Source organism: Castor canadensis, chromosome 9 (assembly GCF_047511655.1).
Source record: "Castor canadensis chromosome 9, mCasCan1.hap1v2, whole genome shotgun sequence".
Classification (NCBI taxonomy): Eukaryota; Metazoa; Chordata; class Mammalia; order Rodentia; family Castoridae; genus Castor; species Castor canadensis.
In genome coordinates, this window is record NC_133394.1 from 114,352,409 (window position 1) to 114,371,634 (window position 19,226).

Consider the following 19,226-nt stretch of genomic DNA (forward strand, 5'->3'; position numbering starts at 1 on the left):
TGGCTGCCCTCCTTGAGCCCGCTGCTCCCGGCGGCCAGAACGGAGGGGTAGAGCAGCCCTCGGTGGCCCGGGGGTCGGGTGGCCGTGCCCGGCTCGGGGCCGCGCGAGACACAGGCGCCGCGCGCATCCGCACGGAGCCTCCCTGGGCCGCCGGGCGGGGTGACACGTTTGCGCTTTGTTTCCCCAGGGCCGATCCGATGCTACTTTGTAGGGGGCTCCGGGCGGGGCCTCGCCCACGGCTGCCGGAACCCCGACCCGGGCCGACCTAGGGCCACGAGAGTTTGTCTCCAGCGTCAGCGGAGGGCATCACTCTGAGGTCTAAGCGCACGTACGTCCCTGCCTTGAGTGAAGTGACCCAGGTTCCAAGCACGTGCCAGATGGCGACAGGAAGGTTCCCAGGCCGGTGTTTGGTACTGAGGCCAAAAAAAACATCGCCCTTTCCTGTGCCCTGTTAAGGTTGACGCAGTGCCTTGAGAGGCTAACACAGAAGGGTAAAGGAAATCTCCATAAAACCCAGAGAAGAGCTTGTAAAACTCCTCCCTGGATCCTGTCTGGAGTCACAGCTGAACCAGAAGAAATTTAAGTTTCATCACCTTGTGATGTTCTTGCATAACAGCACAAACGATGAATTCAAATTTGGCTTCAATGGTACATCAGGAAAGGTGTTGGTATTTGACACTGATGGCAGTAACAACCCACCAAATGGCATAAAAACCACTTTCCTGCACCTCTGACAGAGAACATCTGAAGGTACTGGCTGACTGAGGCCATGAAGCCTTCCAGAACCAAACTGCAGTGAGTACAAGGAACTGTTACCTATTTCAGCCATGAAGAAGAGTACTCAAACTCACCCCCTAAATGCCTTTCAACAATTTTGTCCCCCCTTTCTCCAAATAATAATGCAAACGTTGAGGGACTGCTGGTTATTGCAGCCAATGGATTCCAGTTTTCAGGCCCCTCTCACCTTTATACCCTCCTACATACACAGAAGCCTTTGCTGGAGTACTGATCGCCTTTAAAATATTGAAATAAGCATTGTCCACCCAGCCCTTGATTAACTCAGTTTTAACAAACCTATTCACTTAAGAAGTCACTTGACAGCAGAAAAAAACACTTTACTTGCAAAGATTCTGGCACGGGCATTACAGCTGCATAGCTGCTGCCATTCTCAATCCTCAGGGAAAATGAAACATAAAAATCCAGACATACAAAGAACTCTAGGCCCATAATTCCAGAAATGGGGGAGGCAGAGCTAGGAGGCTCACAGTTGGGCCTGGGCAAAAGCACAAGATCCTATCTGAAAAACACTTTAAAAACAAATAAAACTCCAAGGGAAAGAGTCTGTTGAGAAACTATAGAGTCAAATGTCCTGAAGCATTACCCTGTGCTTTAATGAAAATCTGAAATAATCCAAATAGAAGCATTAACCGTTCAGTTAGTTTTTGGCTGCCCTGTATCTACTGGCATCTCCATCTAAGCCTTTTGTTCCAGGTGAGCATCATGGGACATGAGTAAACAAGGCAATAATATGGCTTGTTACACACAAGAATTACTATACATGGAACATACCTTCAAAAGATGGGAAAGTGTGGCCTTCTCTGACACGCCCTGCCCTTCCTTTCATCAGGCAATCCAGTGTACATCAAAGTTGTTTAAAAGCTGAGCACCTGTGGCTCTTGTCAATAATCCTAGCTACTTGAAATGCTGAAATCAGGAGGATTACAGTTCAAGGCCAGCCTGGGCAAATAGTTTGTGGGACATCATCCTCAAAAAAATAACCTGACCAAAATGGACTGGAGGCAAGGCTCAAGCCAGTAGAGTACCTGCTTTTCAAGCACAAAGCTTTTAAGTGCAAATCCCAAAACCTTGTCACTGACCTGGGAGGGGGTTTTACAAGGTACTGGTGATCATCTGCACTGCCATCAAAATGAAAATCCCAATTCCTGAGGTATACTAAACTAGATTCAGCTCATCACCTAACAGTGGAAGAGAGTTTGGATTACCTCAAATTGAGAATTTCTAGAGCCTTCTCACAGGCTCCCAGAACAGATGATGCAGTAAAGTGGACAGTTTTACCCCTTATCTCAGGCCAAGAATTTTTTGTAGCCACTTACTTGAAATATCTCCCTTCCCTGACCTGGAAAATTCAAACAAAGTACTAATCCATTTCACTTATCTCAGCTGGTTGGAGATTGCTTATCTTAACCTATTCTCTTCTCCCTCTGTACCACCACTATGGGCTCCCTTCCAAATTATGCCTTGCTTTAACCCTTACTGGGGTTTTTTTTCCTTTGTGTTTTTTGACATACAATTCCAACCTGTGTTCACACCAGTCTTCCAAACCCGGCACTTTAATTGATCGGTCTGATTGCTAGTTATGTCAACACCTAGATAACACAGAAGAACCTGAACTAATTTTTGTTCCTGCCAATGCAACCACCTGACGGATCCATTCTGGGCAGTGGATGTATGAAAGAGGTGGCCCACACTTACAATTCCAGCTACTCGGGAGGCAGAGATGGGGAGGATCAGGGTTCCAGGCCAGATGGATCAAAAAAGTTAATGTGACTCCTATCTCAACAAATAAGCCTGGAATGATGGTTCATGACTAACCCCAGGTTTTCTGGAGGCATAAGTAGAAGTATCCCTGTCTGAGGCTGGTCCCAGGCAAAAGGTAGGAGAATGTCCAAAACTAACTAAAGCAAAAGATGGGTTGGGGGCGTGGCTCAAGTGGTAGAGTGTCTGTCTAGCAAGCCTGAGGCCCTGAGTTCAAACTCCAGTACTGCCAGAAGAGAGAGAGAGATCGAGATGATATCTACAAGTTGGAGAAGAAAATCACTCTCCTTTCTCCTTTGGTCGAGTGATTTGGCCCTGAAAAACCTAGATGGAACTCAAGGTCTAACTTAAGTGAGGATATCAGAGGGAAGTTTTTCTCTTTCCATTGAAAATAAAAATGACCCTGTACCTTCTTCTAACATACCTTAACAGTACTGTAATCACTGGTTTGTTCTACAGACGGCACCTTCACACCCTCTGTAGGTGTTATGAGTGAATCAGAGGCCGATGATTATGAAACAAGTGTTTCCTTAATCACTAGACAATGTTCCAGATATGCAGACTGCATAAATGGGACCTGGAACAACTTAGCTGTTCCTTTCATTGGTCAGTTCAATATCAGAGTCTACAAATGAGTAGACCACAGTTCTCCATTACCTGTCTTTCTGGGTAAAGACACCTGTCTCTAGAGCTACCAACACCAAATCAGAAGTCTTCTCTGCCAGATATTTTGTAACCTGTTTTGCTGGTAGAACATGATGGAGGCACATGGGAAGTGAAGATATGCAGGGGCCAACGTAACTAATGACATAGGTCGTGATGAACACCAGATCCAACCTTGTGGGTCACAGGTTCCACTCTGGCCTTGTCCACAAGCAACTCTTGTCTATTTTATAAAGTATTTGCACCAGGGATCAAGGCGGTGTGGACCTGGGTACCTGGCACCTTCCCAGCAGGTATTCCAGCTCGATGTGAGCTGTATTACAAGCCTGGGGTGTTTATGCATAAAGAAACACCACCTAGATGCACCCAGCATCACGGACAGTCTACCTAAGCATCACATGTCATTCAACGTTGCAGGACCTCTTTCTAAGTTTGGGAACTTAGGATGCAGAAAAGCAACTCTAAATTCTTCCAAAGTGATGGGACATGTATTTAGTGCCATCATGCAGACTTTGGAATTTGCCAATTCAAAGATAGCAGTGTACCCTCTACATATGCAGGTCAGACCTGCACCTACTGACCTCCCAACAGGAAGCACGTGTGCAATTGTTGGCAAGCAGTGTTGCTTCTATAAAAATAAGGTAGAAATTGTGTGTAATCTATAGCTATAAAAGAGGAGGTCAACACCACATCAAATAAGTATGGTGCTTCATTTAATTGGGCTGACCCGCTTCTAGGAGTGGGAGACTGAGTGGAACATGGGCTATTTGCTCCTATTTGTTCTTTTTTCAACCCTGTTCTAATCTGTAGTTTTGTTTTTCAGAGATCTTTAACTCCTGACTTTTAACCTGAGTCTTGTATGCCCAGCAGTATAGCCAACTCCTTGTCTATAAAACCTCATGTCTGTTTTCAGATGGGACAGTGAAGGGCCTAGCAACCCATCAGGATAGCCTAAAGGCTGTTCAGCCTGACAACATCTGAACAAACAGCAGCTGCAGAAAAAAAGCCTTATCTCAGCTTCCCTTTGATGAGGAGAATTCAGCTGCTATAACACCCTCAGAGGAACCTCCTGGAAGAGACTGAGCACTGGGGCCTTACCAGGAATTGGATTGCATAAATAAGCCTTATCAGAACCTTCCATACTTTCCTCTGAAGCCTTAACACATACACACATCCTGACTCCTAGCTGTTGAGTTTATTCATTAATTTTCAGGACCCCCGCCCAATCATTGGATCCTAAATTGGTAGAGGACAAGTTTTCCTCCCAGCAACACTTTCTAGATTTTGCTGGATAGAGAGTATGTTCAAATAGATAAGGGCATTTGAAACTTCAAGTTTGTTTGAAGGTGGAAGAATGCAATGCATGAAAATACACTTGTCTTTCTTCTTTGGAATTTGCCTTAGAGAATAAACTTGGGTAGTCATTCTGTGAGTTTAAGAGCTGAGTGAAACTTTTTATTTCCTTTAGGAAGAAAGCTACAAACCATTTAGGCCGGTTGATCGGTGTTTTTTTGACTTGCTGCAGACACTTTAATCCACAGTCTGATGGGGCATTCGTCTGGTGTTAGTGCAGCCATCCTGCCACCCTGGCCTGGATCGGAATAGGACTGTAGGGACATGGTAGGGGAGCCTTTATTGTATTGAACACTTAATTCTGCCTAGGTCTTGTGGTAAGTTCATAAAAAGAAAAGAAAATAAGAAAAGCAGTATGTATGCATACATGTATTTGCAAGTAAGCCTGGAAGAGTGAGTAAGAAGCTGATGAAGATGATTACATATAAAGAGGACAGACAGTGCCTCCTTTGTAAGAGTTGAATATAAACAAACTAATGAGCATTACAGCAAGTTGACTATTAATGGAGAATTATTTCCGGTGACATAAGAAATATTGCTCTGGACACATTCTTAGAGGTAAGCTTATTCATTTTTATGTGAGTGTGGTCAAAAGAAGGCAAGAATCAAGAGCTATTGCATGAGGGCAGGGCATAATAGAAAGAGATGCCTTAGGCTGAAGGATATTGCGAGTCCTATGAAATGCAGTTAAACGCTGTGTTGAAAGTAGAGAAACCATTAAGCCGGGCGCCGGTGGCTCACACCTAGAATCCTAGCTACTCAGGAGGCAGAGATCAGGAAGATCAAGGTTCAAAGCCAGCCTGAGCAAATAATTTGAGGGAACATATCTCGAAAATACCCAACACAAAAAAAGGGCTGGTTGAGTGGCTCAAGGCCTTGAGTTCAAATCCCAGTATCGCAAATAAAAAGAAAGAGAAACCATTAAAAGCCGGGCACAGTGGCTCATGCCTGTGATCCTAACTACTTGGGAGGCAGAGATTGGGAGAATCCACCAAACCAGGCAAAAAGTTGGCAAGACTCCAACTCCATTTCAACTAATAAAAGCTGGGTTTGGTGGTGTGCCTGTCATCCCACCTAGGCAGGAATGATAAATAGGAGTATCAATGTCCAGGCCAGCCCAGGCATAAATATAAGACTCTATAAAAGATGTAAAGCTAAAAGGGTTGGAGGTGTTACTTACATGGTAGAGTGCCTGCCTGGCAAGCACAAGGCCTTGAGATTAAATTCCAGTACTACAAAAAAAAAAAAAAATTAAGAGAAGATCAATCTTTCAGTAATAGTAGGTATTTGTGGTACTTGTTTAGCTTTATTTCACAATATGAAGTACTAACAGTTCAAAGAGGAAATGTGAAGCAAAGATGCATGCCTTGGAATGTAGAAAATGTCTGTTGAGAGTTTGACTTAAGTAGTACAATGATTTTGAGACTGAGGAAACTGCACAATTTTGAGTTAGCAGACATGAGGCTTATTGCCGCTTCCACATGTAAGATTTGTAGGTCATGGAAGGTCATACAAAACAGTTTCAGAATAGTTAAAGATGGCCACAAAGGCATTTTTGATATTTGAAACTCAAACTGTATAAGGAAAAATCCTCTTTTCATCATTGTGCTTCAGATGGAGCATAATGTGCTTTGGTTGACAAAAAGTTTGTCAGCAACGTCACAAACCACTAGCTGGACTTCATATGACATCAAATACCCACTACTGAAACTTTCGGTAGCTTTTTATTTTCTTCTATGTTATTAATTAGAATTCAGCAAGCTATTTCAGTATGGACTCATGGAAATATAGATTATTCTTAGAGTTGTAATCCAGTTGATACTGTTGCTCAGAGCTTTGGCCTCTGAGAGCTCTTTGAACTTGATTGCTGGATCCTTTTTTTCTTTTTTGGTGCTTCCATATGTCCAGGCTCATCTTATATTTTTCCTGCTCTGTCATAGGATCAGTCATTTTTCCAGGAAACCATGGACCCTCATTAGACCAAGATCTAGACAAAAGATGTGCTCATTATGATTGCTATGAGGGTATCAGTGCATCAGCCCCTATAGTGGACCATGCTAGGAAATGTATGCATATTAACTCCTACATGCATAGATACTATATACCTAGATTTTTTTTTTGGAGGGACTTCAATTTTGAACTTGAGGCTTTGCATTTACAAAGCAGGTACTCTACCACTTGAGCCACATCTCCAGTCCATTTTGCTTTGTCTGTTTTGGAGATGCGATCTCACAAACTATTTTCCCAGGCTGATTGTCAAGCATAATCCTCCTAATCTCAACTCCCACATAGCTAGGATTACAGGTATGAGCCACCGGCACCCAGCCTAGATTTGATTAAAATAAATGAGTGTATACTGATTCCTCTAGCTCTCAAGTCATCACCACAGGGTTTATTCTCACCTTATCCTTCTCTTATTTGTAACTTCATTTATATGACAGAGTCTGACTGTATGTGACAGTCAGAGTCAGAGTAAATATCTATGATTTATTTACTTGTTAAAGTCTACTATGTCTGTAGTTATATAAAGTACAGATTGCTAACCTATACCCCTATGAGAAACAAAATTCTCAATGGGATACAGTGCTTGCCTTTTTGTCCTTAGCTTTATAGTATCCAATCATTTTCAAAAGTTAAGGGCTTGCAGTTAAGGGGTGTAGCTCAGTTATAGAGTGCTTGCCAAGCATGTACAAGGTCCTGGGTTTGACTCCACCAAAAAGAAAAAAAAAAGTAGCTTTCATATTTATATATGTGTATATGTTGGAATTTAGATAAGGCAGGTACAAAATGGAAGCAAACAGAAAACCACTTAATTGACTTTAAAAGAGATGTGCTCCTCACTTAGTTCTAATGTTGCATTGATAGAACACTGGAGAATACATACTTATTCTTCTGGTTATTCCCTTAAAGCTTTATAAGAGAATATTTAGATTGGGGAGGGGAGCAGTGCTGGATTTTGAACTCAAGGTCTCATGCTTGCTAGGCAGGGTTCTACCTCTTGAGCCACTCTGCCAGCAAAAAGAATATTTAAATGTAGCCATCTTAACCACCAGTCAGTAGTACTGCTATGAAACACTGCAGCAAGATAGACATGGGGCTCACATCTATAATCACAGTAGTTGGGAGGCTGAGGCAGAGAGATTGTGAATTCAAGGCCAGTCTGGACTACATAGTGAGACCCTGTCTCGAAAGAAGAAAAAAATTCTATAGCATGTGACTTACATTCAAAACCTAGAGGTCTACAAAATGAAGGGTGAAGGAGATGCCCACTCAACATAAGAACGATTGTGATGTATAGTGATTACAACTGTGAAGAAATGTGCATAATAAAACAATTGCTTGAAGAAGGTATGGAAGCTTTTCTCAGTCTTACAAACTGAATACCTTGGGTATAATGATTAATTTTTGAAAGATATCTTTGTGGTGGCATAATTCTATATCTGGATTTCAATGGTTATGTGAATCTACATGTGACAAAATGACTTGGAACCATGAGACATTGGCACCATGTCCCAGTATTGGTTTTCTGGTTTTGCTGTTGTGCTGTAGTGAGTTCCATTGGGGAAGTCTGGGTGAAGGGTACATAGAATCTCTGCACTGTTCCTGCAACTTATTGTGAAACTATAGTTCAGAACAAAAAGTTTCATAAGTGGAATTTTAAAGTCTCAAATGAAGCTTTCATATGTGTGTATGTTAAAATATAAATGTCTTTGTGCATATTTATTTTTCTATATTGTGGTCATATTAAGCCATCCTTCAGAAAGATCAAAGCATAATGGGATTTACATTCATTCTCTTTGCCTGAGTAATTTCACTGGGATGCCTCTTAAGGACATACTCCACCCTCTTGTGCTGTCTTTCTAGTAAGAATTTCTACTAAATGTTCAAAGAATCTGAGCTTATAGTTTAAAAGTTTTGATATTGTGACATTTGTTTCTCTCACCATCTTTCTCTCCACTATGCGAAATGCCAACCCTGGTTGACCCCAACCAGCCACTTATTTCTTGTCTGCACCTGTGCGTGACAGGAATTTAATACTTAGCTGTACAGCCATGTCTCCCACTTAAGTTCACGATCACAAATCCAAAATTGGTCTCTATTGCATCACAATTTTAGCTTTTGTTATCCAAATCAGAATAGTTTTATACTATCCCTCCCCACGTTCTCATCTGATGCCCTTGTTTCACGTTTTCATTGAGAAATAGAAGCAGTTATCATCTTGTCTTCAACCTGTGCTTCCAGTACCACACCTTATCTGTTTCCTTGAAGTGCCCTTGAATTTACTGATATGTGCACCTCACATCTGTGTCTCAACCTCTGTTGAAGCTTCTATCAATGAATTGCTCTTTTCAAGGACACTCATGCCTCCATTTGCCAAATAAATAATCTTTTCTTAACAAATCTCAAAGTGTCATTCTTAGTGTTTGGCCATTCCCTCCTTCCAAATGCCTTCTTTGCATCACCCTGATGCTTAGTTTTATGTGTCATTTGATTGGGCCATGGGGTTCCCAGGTAATGGGTCAAGCATCTGTAGACTGAGTGAAGCAGATTTTCCTCCCTGGTGTGGTCTCATTTGGTTCGTTGAAGGCCTGAGTAGAACAAAAAGGTTAAATCTCCCCTAAGTAACAGACCTATCTTTGAACTAAGACATCAGCTTTTGTCTTGCTTTCCCACTTAACACCAAAACCTTGAACAAACCAAAACCAAAGCCTTTGAACAGAATGACACCATTGACTCTGGAGTCTCAGCTGTAATCCCCACATCTGTGTCTCTAAGCCTGGGTTTTTCACTCCTCCAAATGTGAGCGTGTATGTATTTGTCACTCCACTTCAGTGTTTCATAAGCACCTCAGTTTTAGCAAGACCAAAATTTGGCTCTCAGTTCTCTTCCCAAACTACTTGAATTTTATTTTCCAGGGAATAATGACACTATCTACCTACTTGCTCTTGCCAAAAATCAGATGATCTTTCACCTTTAACCCAACCCATCCAGAAGATGAGCCCACCAGCAAGTTCTTTCAATTCAGTGACTACAACATAGTCTAAATGTCATAGCATCACCCTAGTTTAAACCACCGCTTCCTTTAGCCATCTCCCAACTCCTACTGTATCTATCTTGCCTCCCTAAAATCCATCGTTGATGCTTAAAGCAAGGATGACTGAAGAGAACAACCACTGTCACTACTCTCTTGCTGAAAAGCCTTCAGGGACTTTTTTCCTCTTCTACAATAAAATTCAAGCTCCCTGAAATGACTGCAAGCCCCTGCACAAGCAGGTGTTTAGTTCACCAATTTGTTCTTGTGTTGAGACCCTGCTCATCTTTTCCGCTGCATCCCCTGAGGAATACCTTGTCTCCCTCTTCACATGACTTGAGTTATGATCACTAAGGACTCAGTTTAAATACCAAGTTTGAGAAAAGCATAGTCCCTCACTTTTTTGGTACATCACATTGCCAGTTATCTCCTCTTTCTAGAATAAAGGAGGGATGGTTAGGTCTATAGCCATCAAGAACACAGCAGTAAGAGTGAGAACTTTTGTCCTTTTGTAATCTTGTGTTTTATCAAGTTGAACGATTTCTTAACTTTCTCAGTGATTCACTGAACAGCAAACATGGGTTGAGTCTTTATTATGTGTTTGCCGTCATTCAAGGTGCCAGACATCCAACAGTAATCAAAACATATGGCTTATATTGTACGAAGAGGGGCTACTTCACAAATTAAAAAAATTATGTTTTGCAAAGCACTGTACAGTAAATCTGCCTTACTCATGGATTTATTACATGCAGTTTTGACCAATCAAAAAAATGATAAATTTAAAACATCAAAAGAAATTTCAAAAACAAACATTTTAAATGCATCAAATCAGGCAGTCCAGTGGATGCAGAAAAGCTCTCAAGTCAGTTCCCCGTTATCATCAGCTGTTTAAATTGCTGTTATCTGAGTGTTTCCTGCCCCTCCTTTTGTGAAAATCTGCCTCCCTAAAAGTAAATGATGTCCCAAAGCAAGATAAAAGTGAATGTGCTTAATTGAAGTGATAAAGTGAAAATTTGAGATTTGTTGAAAGGTGGCATGTCTTTAGCAGGAGTTGGCCGGTGTTGTGGGAAAATGAATCAAGCACCCTCAGTACTGCCTTGAGCATCCTAGCATGGGCGGTTTGTCCTCAACATTGTCTCCTTTGAGCCATTTGCCCACAGATACCAAAGGTCTTCTGTAATGACAAAAGTCATGTGATTGAAGGTAGCTGGCTTATAAGCAGCAGAGAAGGACAATTCCATGATGACTGATAAACTATTGCTGTTTCTTGGAATGTTTACATAACTGCTGGAGTTCAGTTTCCTTGCTCTCAGATGGGAGTGATAATAATAGTCTATTGCGAGTTCTTGTGAGAGTGTATGAGTTTTGCATGTAAAGTATTGGAAAGTGCCTGACAGAAAAAAATTTCATAATTTTTACTTTTTCTTATTACCTTAAACTGGGGACTTGCATATGGCTTCTTGGAGGAAGAATTCTGCCTTGTGAAGGTGAGGCAGAGGAAACAGCTGCTCCACAGACCACAGCTGGCTGTGGGATCTTGTAAACCCTGCCTCCTTAGAGGAGGGGCTGTTTCAGAAGTTGAGGAAGAGATGCTGCCAGGATAGAAGCAAATGTGGAGGGAAGTGGATGGATTAATATTTTGTCATCTTGATTTTTAAAACTTTCTGTGCTCTTATTGGTGTTTTTGTTTTCCATTTTACATATAATTATATGTGTGTGTATGCATTCAGATATTTTAATTCTCCTGAATTCTTCATTGCTGTGTTTAAAAAAATCGCTTCTAAATAGTTTTTCATTAATTTAAGCTTTGTTTTATTCTTTTTTAAAACTTGGAGCCATGTATGTTTCTGGATTCTTATTTGTTAAGGTGAAATTTTACAATACCACTGCAATTCTGTAATTGTTGCATAACAGGCTCTTAAAAAGGCTTTTTCCTTTTTCAGGTATTTTTTTTCTATTCAAATTCACTTATTTTTCCATGTGAACTTTTTTGGGGGGTGTTTGGTTGGAACCCAGGGCCTTGTGCATGCTAACAATCGCGCTACCTCTAAGATATATTTCCAGCCCTCCATGTGAAATTTTACAAACCTTTTCTCTTTACATTATATTTGGTGAGTGTATTAAAATGAAAACTTTATATACATTCTTATATCTATAAGCCTCCACCTTCAGAACTTATGTACCAGCCATCCAATGATTCTCGTCTCCCCTCATCCTTTTCACCTGTGAGCTCACTCTATTCAAGAATGTGCTGTAGCTCTCCCTGTACTCAATTTCTTCCTCGAAAGACTGCCAGTAATCTAAAAGCTAGCCCTGACATGGTATCGTAATCCTCCATGCAACCCTTACAATACGATCAGGTAGGTACTATTATTTTCCCCATTTTCCAGTTAGATAAACCAAAGCAGAGAGGGTAAGTAACTTTTCCAAGTTCCCATACCTGCTAAGTGGTGGGAGCAGGATGAGCTCCAAGAAGTGGCTCTGCAGACCGTTTAGCATCCACTGTGTAAGAAGGATGATACATCCTTTTTGCTGTTTTAACTTTTTTTTTTTTTTTTGGTGGGACTACGGTTTGAACTCAGGGCTTTGTGCTCAGAAAACAGGCACCCTACCTCTTGAGCCACACCTCCAGTCCATACTGCTCTGGTTATTTTTGGAGATGGGGGGTCTCCCAAACTATTTGCCTGGGCAGGCCTTGAACTATAATCCTTCCAATCTCAGTCTCCCAAATAGCTAGGATTCTATGCATCAGCCATGGGTACCTAGCTTGCTGTTTTAAACTTAAAATTTTGTGACTATTATACATTACATATCATTTTTTAGCTGTTTATGTAAGGGTCCTGTTGACTTTTATCATTTTTGTACTTCCATGATTTTTTTTCAGCTAATTTCTTTGGGGTTTCTATCAATTGCATTATCTGCAAATCATAGTGCTTTTCTCTCTTTTGTGTATGTAATTTCCAAAGCAAAATTAAATACTAAATTGTGTTAGAGTTAATTTTTAGTTCTAAAATTAAAGCAAGTATGTCTAGGGTTTCATTAGTATATTAAGGTTTTTTTCACATATTTGAATACTGTACAGCATTCATCTTGTATCTGAGGGGAACAAATATTTCCTTAACAATGAATGGTAGGCAGATCTGAGATTTTCTCCCTGATCTTACACTATAAGTGTAAGTGTTCTGCCTGGAATATTATGGAACAAACTTGAGTCAGCTACATTGGATTTGAAGGCATGGGATTTAGATTTAGAGATTGTGAGGAAAGGTAATGACCCTTAGATGAAACACCATTTATGAGGCATGTTTAGGCACTCATTCTCAAAGCTACCTGCATTTGGAATCACCTGGTAAGACTTCCACACTGGTGCCTGGGTCCCACTCTCAAGTATAGGTAATACTAATGTCTGGCCAGCTTTTATAACCACGAGCGGAGTCCTTAAATCTGTTTCCTATACTGTATAAATTCCAGATAAGAGATTTGTATAGCTTACTACTAAAATATACCAGTGTGTACACTTCTGCTCATACATTATTATAATAGCCAAATGGAAAACAACCCAAATGTTCGTTGTCAGATGAAAATGTGGTATATACATACAAAAGAATATCATTCAGCCATAAAAAAGAAGAGAATTCTGACAGTGTACACATGAATGAACCTGGGAAACATCATATCTAATTAAATAAGCCAGGTATAAAAGGACAAATCCTGTATCATTTCACTTACATATGAGTTACCTAGAATAGTCATATTCATAGAGACAGAAGTAGGCTAGTTGAGGAAGAGGGAAGTAAGAAGCGTTTGTTTAATTGGTGCAGAGTTTTCAGTTTGGAATGATGAAAAAGTTCTGGAATTGGTGGTGGTTGCACAATAATATGTATGTCATGGAATTGTTCACCTAAAATGGTTAAAAGGATAAGTTTTATGTTGTACACATTTTAACACAAGAAAAAAAGAAAAGAATATCAGTGGGTGGGCTGTGAACTTCTTTTCCCAGCTAATTTCAGAGTGTTAAGGAGGGCAGTATGGGGATGTTTTAGTAGAGCCTACAACAGTTTGTTTTGTGGGGTTTTTTTTCCTCATAGCATTCTCAAGGAAGGGAGCACTTACACACTGCTAACATCTAGTAGCTGCTTTAAACCATTACCTGTGTGCAGACAGGCAGACATGGACTGAAACCTGTAGTGCACTGCTGTGAAGGCCTTTTGAAGCAAAGATCAGAGGTGAGGAGTCTCCTTCACCCTGGCACCTTTGAGCCGACCTGCTGCCTGTCACACATACACACCAAAGTTAAGACATTGAAGTCACTGTTTCTTAATACGTGACATCCATATCAAGAGAAGTATGGTTTGTATCTGACGACATTTCTGGTGTTCTAAAGAGAAAGATGAACTGAAACATCTCTCTTTGGTATCAGTTTTCTTGAGAAAAATGAGGCCATGTATAAGTGACTTGACTGGTGAACAGTGATGGATCACAGGGTCAAAGGAAAGCCTTTGACTACTGTAGTCCTGATGTTCTGCCTTATCAACAGATAGATGAGCTTTTGTGGCTTGCTCGTCCTAAGCAAAACAGTGACATGGTAAATTCATATAAATTTTGACATGCACAGCAAATTACATTCAGAATATCTGCATTCTGAAAGATTAGCATTCTCGAGATCTACTACGTATGCTTCCTTAGCAAGCAAAAGACTTGAGCTGCACTGTCTGGCGGTGTGCCCTTCAACTGTGGCTTGTGCTGCTGGGTGCATTAATCTCCCATGACTGCTGTACCAAGTCAACGCAAATATGGTAGTGGAAAGCAGTATACATTCATTCTTTTACAGTCCTGGAAAGCAGAGGTTCAAAACAGTTTCACTGGTCCAAGTTGTCAGGGCCACACTCCTGTAAATTCTTTTATTGGTGGTCCTGGGATTTGAATTCAGAGCTTCATGCTTGCCAGTTGCTCTTCCACTTCAGCCATGCTGCCAGATTAGCCACACTCCTTCTGGAGGCATTAGGGGACAATTTGCTTCTTTGCCTCTCCTAGCTTCTAGAGCTGTGTTCCTTGCATCTCTTTCCTAGAGGTCCCTGCCTGTGGCTTCAAAGCTAGCAGCACAATCTCTTGCTTCAGTCGCCACATTGCTGCCTTCTTCTGTTCTTCCCATCTCAAATCTCCCCATCTCCTTCTCATGAGGACACAACATAGCTCTTAGGGCCACCCAGACAATCTCCCCATTTCAAGATTCTTAGTTTAATTATGTCTGCAAAGTCCCTTTTGCCATATAAATTTCCAGAGATTAGGGTATGGACATATTTAGAGGTCATTATTCAGTCTACCACAGGAAGAAACTGAATACTCAACTTAGCTCTATGACAAATGGCTACTGTATTTATTTCAGCAGGAATCTTTTCTTGTCATTTTTCATCATGTCTGATCAAGGAAAATGCTTCTCCAACAACTGAGCTATCCCATACCTGAAATAGTTATCTTCATTGCTAATGCAAGGTCAAGAAAACTAGGGGTCTTGCCCATCTGTAGGAAGCTGTGTCCTGAATTTCTTTTAAAAGGTTTTGTTTGGTTTGGTTTTGAATACTAGGGATTGAACCCAGGACATTGCACTTGCTAGGCACTTGAGCTCTGCCTTTGGCCCTAAAAGAGGTTTGACATAGATATTTTTTGAGGAATAACACATTAAACTCAGGATGGGAGATATGATATAAAGCCTTTGGTATTGGCTTCTGGATGCCTTCTAGAGGAGTGCTATCCAATAGAGCTTTCTGTGAGGATGGAAATCTTCTACATCTATGGTACCCAATAACTATGGGGCAATTTAAATTTAATTTAAAATCAAATTCACTGCTACATTATCAAAGCTTATTATAATGCAACAGTAATGGAGACATGGTATTGGTGCAAAAATATACAGAGAGTTGACAGAAAAGAATAGAGAAATTAGTCCAAATTGGTCATTTGATTTATGACAACTGCAAGTGGAGGAGTGATCTTTTAAATTAACCATATTGGAACAATTGGCTATCCACATAGAAAAAAAAGGTGTCTGCACCTGCCTCTATATCCCAATTCCAAATGGATGGCAGTGAGCAAACTAATTCAAGGTTTTAGAGGAAAACATAGGTGTCCTTATAACTCAGACTACTTAAACTCAGAGTTTAAAAAAGCTCAAAGCACTAATGTTGTGGGAGTTTGCTAGCTGGGATATGGAACTCTTGAGGCAAACAGCAGGAAGAAACATTTTATTGTGCCAGCACAGACTCAGTGGACTCATGTCCAAAGGCTGAGCCCCGAGAACAAAGGGGTCTCACCTTATATACCCGTGCACACAGGTTACAGAAGCAAAAATGTCTAAGCCTTATATAGTTATATTTAATTTTATTGGCTACTTTATCCTAGTGCTATGTGACCTTCCTCATGTCCAGATTTCTCAGGTTTTATCTCTGTGCTATGCCATTCCTACCTCCCTGCTACTTTCTCAGGACTCAGGCCTAGTCTGTTTTCTTTTGATCCTCCTCCCTGCTACACTAACTGTAAAGATGGATAAACCAGAGTATTTTAAAATTAGGATTTTTCCCTCAAAAGACACTATTAAAAAGAATGAAAAGTAATCTAGAATGAGAGGAAATTATATATGAATATTCAGAATATTTTTAAAACATTACAGCACTCTATTTCTAAATTTTACTGAGGATAGGTCTTAAATGTTCTTTAAAAAAATAATAAAGAGGGCAGGAGGAGACTTTTAGAGGTGATAGATATGTTTATGGCATAGATTGTGCTGGTGGTTCCACGGGTTTATAATTATCCACTAATTCATCAAGTTGTGTATATTTGGAACCAGAATTTTCAGCCCCAGGCTCAAACTCCTGGAGTTCCACATGTCATGCCTGCTTATTCACCCCAACATGCCAAATGAAGAGATAAATAATGTTTTCTTAAGTTTTTTCTTTTGGTATTGGAGTTTGAACTCATGTCCTCACACTTGCTAGGCAAACACTCTTCCACTTGAGTCACTCAACCAGCAATGAGATGAGTAATGTTGGAGGGCAGAGAAAAAGAGGTTTATCACATGGCACAGGCATGCACAGGAAGAAAGTTCTTCAGTTTATCTTCAGAATATGGACATGAGCTTAAGGTTTAAATAGACAAAGAATCTCGGCAGGGGTGAAATGTATGCATAAATGATTAAACAGTCCTGATCAAAGTAAAGCCTGATTGATCATTATTTCAGTCCTTGTTTGGGGGGGTTCTGTAGAAGTCATCGCTGTCATCACTTGAGAACAATCTAGTCAGGATAAGCAAGTCATTATTGCCTGGTGGATGGCCTGTCCTGCAGAGACTCCTTTCCTAGTGGGCAGTACTGTCCTTCCAGGATTCCTAGGTGACTGTAAGGTGAATAGCTCAGAGCAAAGACAGATTAAAAAATGGAGGCATGTATACCAAACTTTTCTCACACTTAGTTTTTAATTAATTCATGGGCCCAAGTAAGGAGACAGTGCTTTTTTAGCAAAAGCAAAAGGTACTTTTTAAGTACCTTTTACACATTGAATAAGTACCGAATTTAGTGTGGCAATCAGACCTCCATAGAGTGAATGAAAAAGTACACTTACAATGGATAAATAACCTATGGTATATTCATTGGCTGGAATGCTACTCAGAAATAAAAAGGAATGAATTATTGACAATGCAACAACATGGATAATCCTCAAATACACTGTGGTGAAAGAAGCCTTACACAAAAGAACATACTGTATGATTCCAGTTATATGAAACTCTGAAGTAGGCAAAACTGACCTACAATTGGGGGGAAACCTCAGCATACCAGGTGCCCTTAGGAAAGTAGAAGTGGGAGGGACATGAGGACTTTCTAGGGGGGACAGTATGGTATATATTTGATAAGAAGTTTCGGCTACACAAGTAAATGCATTTGTCAAAACTCACAAATGTATGCTGAAGATCGTGTATTTTACTTCAAGTGCATAAAAAGAAACCTTAGATACTGATTTCTAGTTAATGATGCACATGCTGAAATATTTAGAGGGCTAAGCAAGTATTGCTATCTGCCATTTACTTTGAAATGCAACATTAAGATGGACAGAGGAAAGGACAGAAATATCATAAAGCAAGGTCTATAAAATATTAATGGTAGAGGGCTGGTGATGTAGCTCAGTGGTGAAGATACAAATTAAAATCATATGAGACTCAATTAAAGCAAGTGTTGATGAGAATATAGAACAACTGGATTTCTCATTTGTTGATGATAGGAGTGTGAACTGACACAAACACTTTGGAAAACTTAAAATACCTATTACATTTTTGGCCATACTAGAGTTTGAACTCAAGGCTTTGCACTTGCTAGGAAAGCACTCTACTGCTTGAGCCAGACCTCCAGCCCTTATCTACTAAATTTGAACATGGTATGCCTGTGGTCCAATAATTCTATTTCTAGGATTATACCAACAGCAATGTATTCATTATGTATCATATTCATCAAAAAATATATATTACAATGTTCACAGCAGCAACATTTTAAAAAAGAGGCATAATTATTGTCACTGTTCCAAATGTACATAAAAATTGGAAAATAACTCCCCAAACTCAATTCCTCCCACCAATGCAACATTCTCTCCAACACAAATACTTTTTTCCCCAAACCCAAAAATAAACTGGTTCTGGTAATTCCATAAACAGTGCAGTTGAAAAAATTTAAAGATATTTAACAGAATTCAGATCCTATCCATTTTGTCCTCTGAGTCTCTGAGAGTAAAAATTCCATGTGGTTCCCAGTCCTCCCCAGTGGTTTTTCTGTCTGTCTCTGGTAGAAGAGTCCTTTTACAAAGTGGTATATACAGCTGCTGCTTTAAAGATCCTCTTGTGCCTTCTTACTCTTCTTGGGTTTTTCTTCTTGAATTATGGGGTAGGAAAGAGGGGAGTGTTTATAGCTTCTTACTGTAGATAGCTAATAAAATCACTTATTTCATGGCTAGAGGAGTGGCTAGTGACTGAAAGAAAACACTCTGAGATGCTGGTTCTGTTGCTTGAGCCAGTGGCTGGCTGCATGAATGTGACTAGCTTGTGAAATTTTGGCGAATTGTGCACTCAGGATTGCTGTATTTACGTGTGACAAGGAATCAGCCTTGGCCAGAACCTATATGCAACAAGAGGCCACAGAAGGACCTGACTTAAGAGACTTGAGAAGGATTTGAGAGACAAGATCGGATCTGAATTAGGAAGATTAGTAGAGGATGGCCTAGAGAGGAGTTTACCAAGTTGTTTGCAGTCGTAATCCACACGTGCAATTATGGAGGCTTTAATTAAGGCAAGAGCAATAGGGTGGGAAGGGCATTTAGGAAGTAAATGAAAAGGATATTCAGAGAGCAAACATGACAGAATTTAGGTACAATACTAATTCCCCCGTCTCTGTTTTCTTTCTTGAAAAATGGGAATAACAGTATGTACCTCGTTGGAAGTCATTTTGAGTTAAGGGAATTTGGTAGTGATTGCCGTCCCCCAATAAATAAACAAGATTTTTTTAAAAATCAGTGCTCGTCGTTTCCTATACAGAGCAAATACAAGACACTGAGACTAGAAAGCTGGAGGAGAAACACCTCGATTTCGC

At 40.4% G+C, this 19,226-nt stretch overlaps 1 non-coding gene across 1 annotated transcript; it reads left to right on the forward strand.

Moving 5' to 3' along the window:
- Positions 1-443: 443 nt before the first annotated feature.
- Positions 444-565, forward strand: LOC141411284 (small nucleolar RNA SNORA26). The gene has a single exon (XR_012436075.1). It is a non-coding gene; the product is annotated as a small nucleolar RNA SNORA26 (small nucleolar RNA).
- Positions 566-19,226: the final 18,661 nt, after the last annotated feature.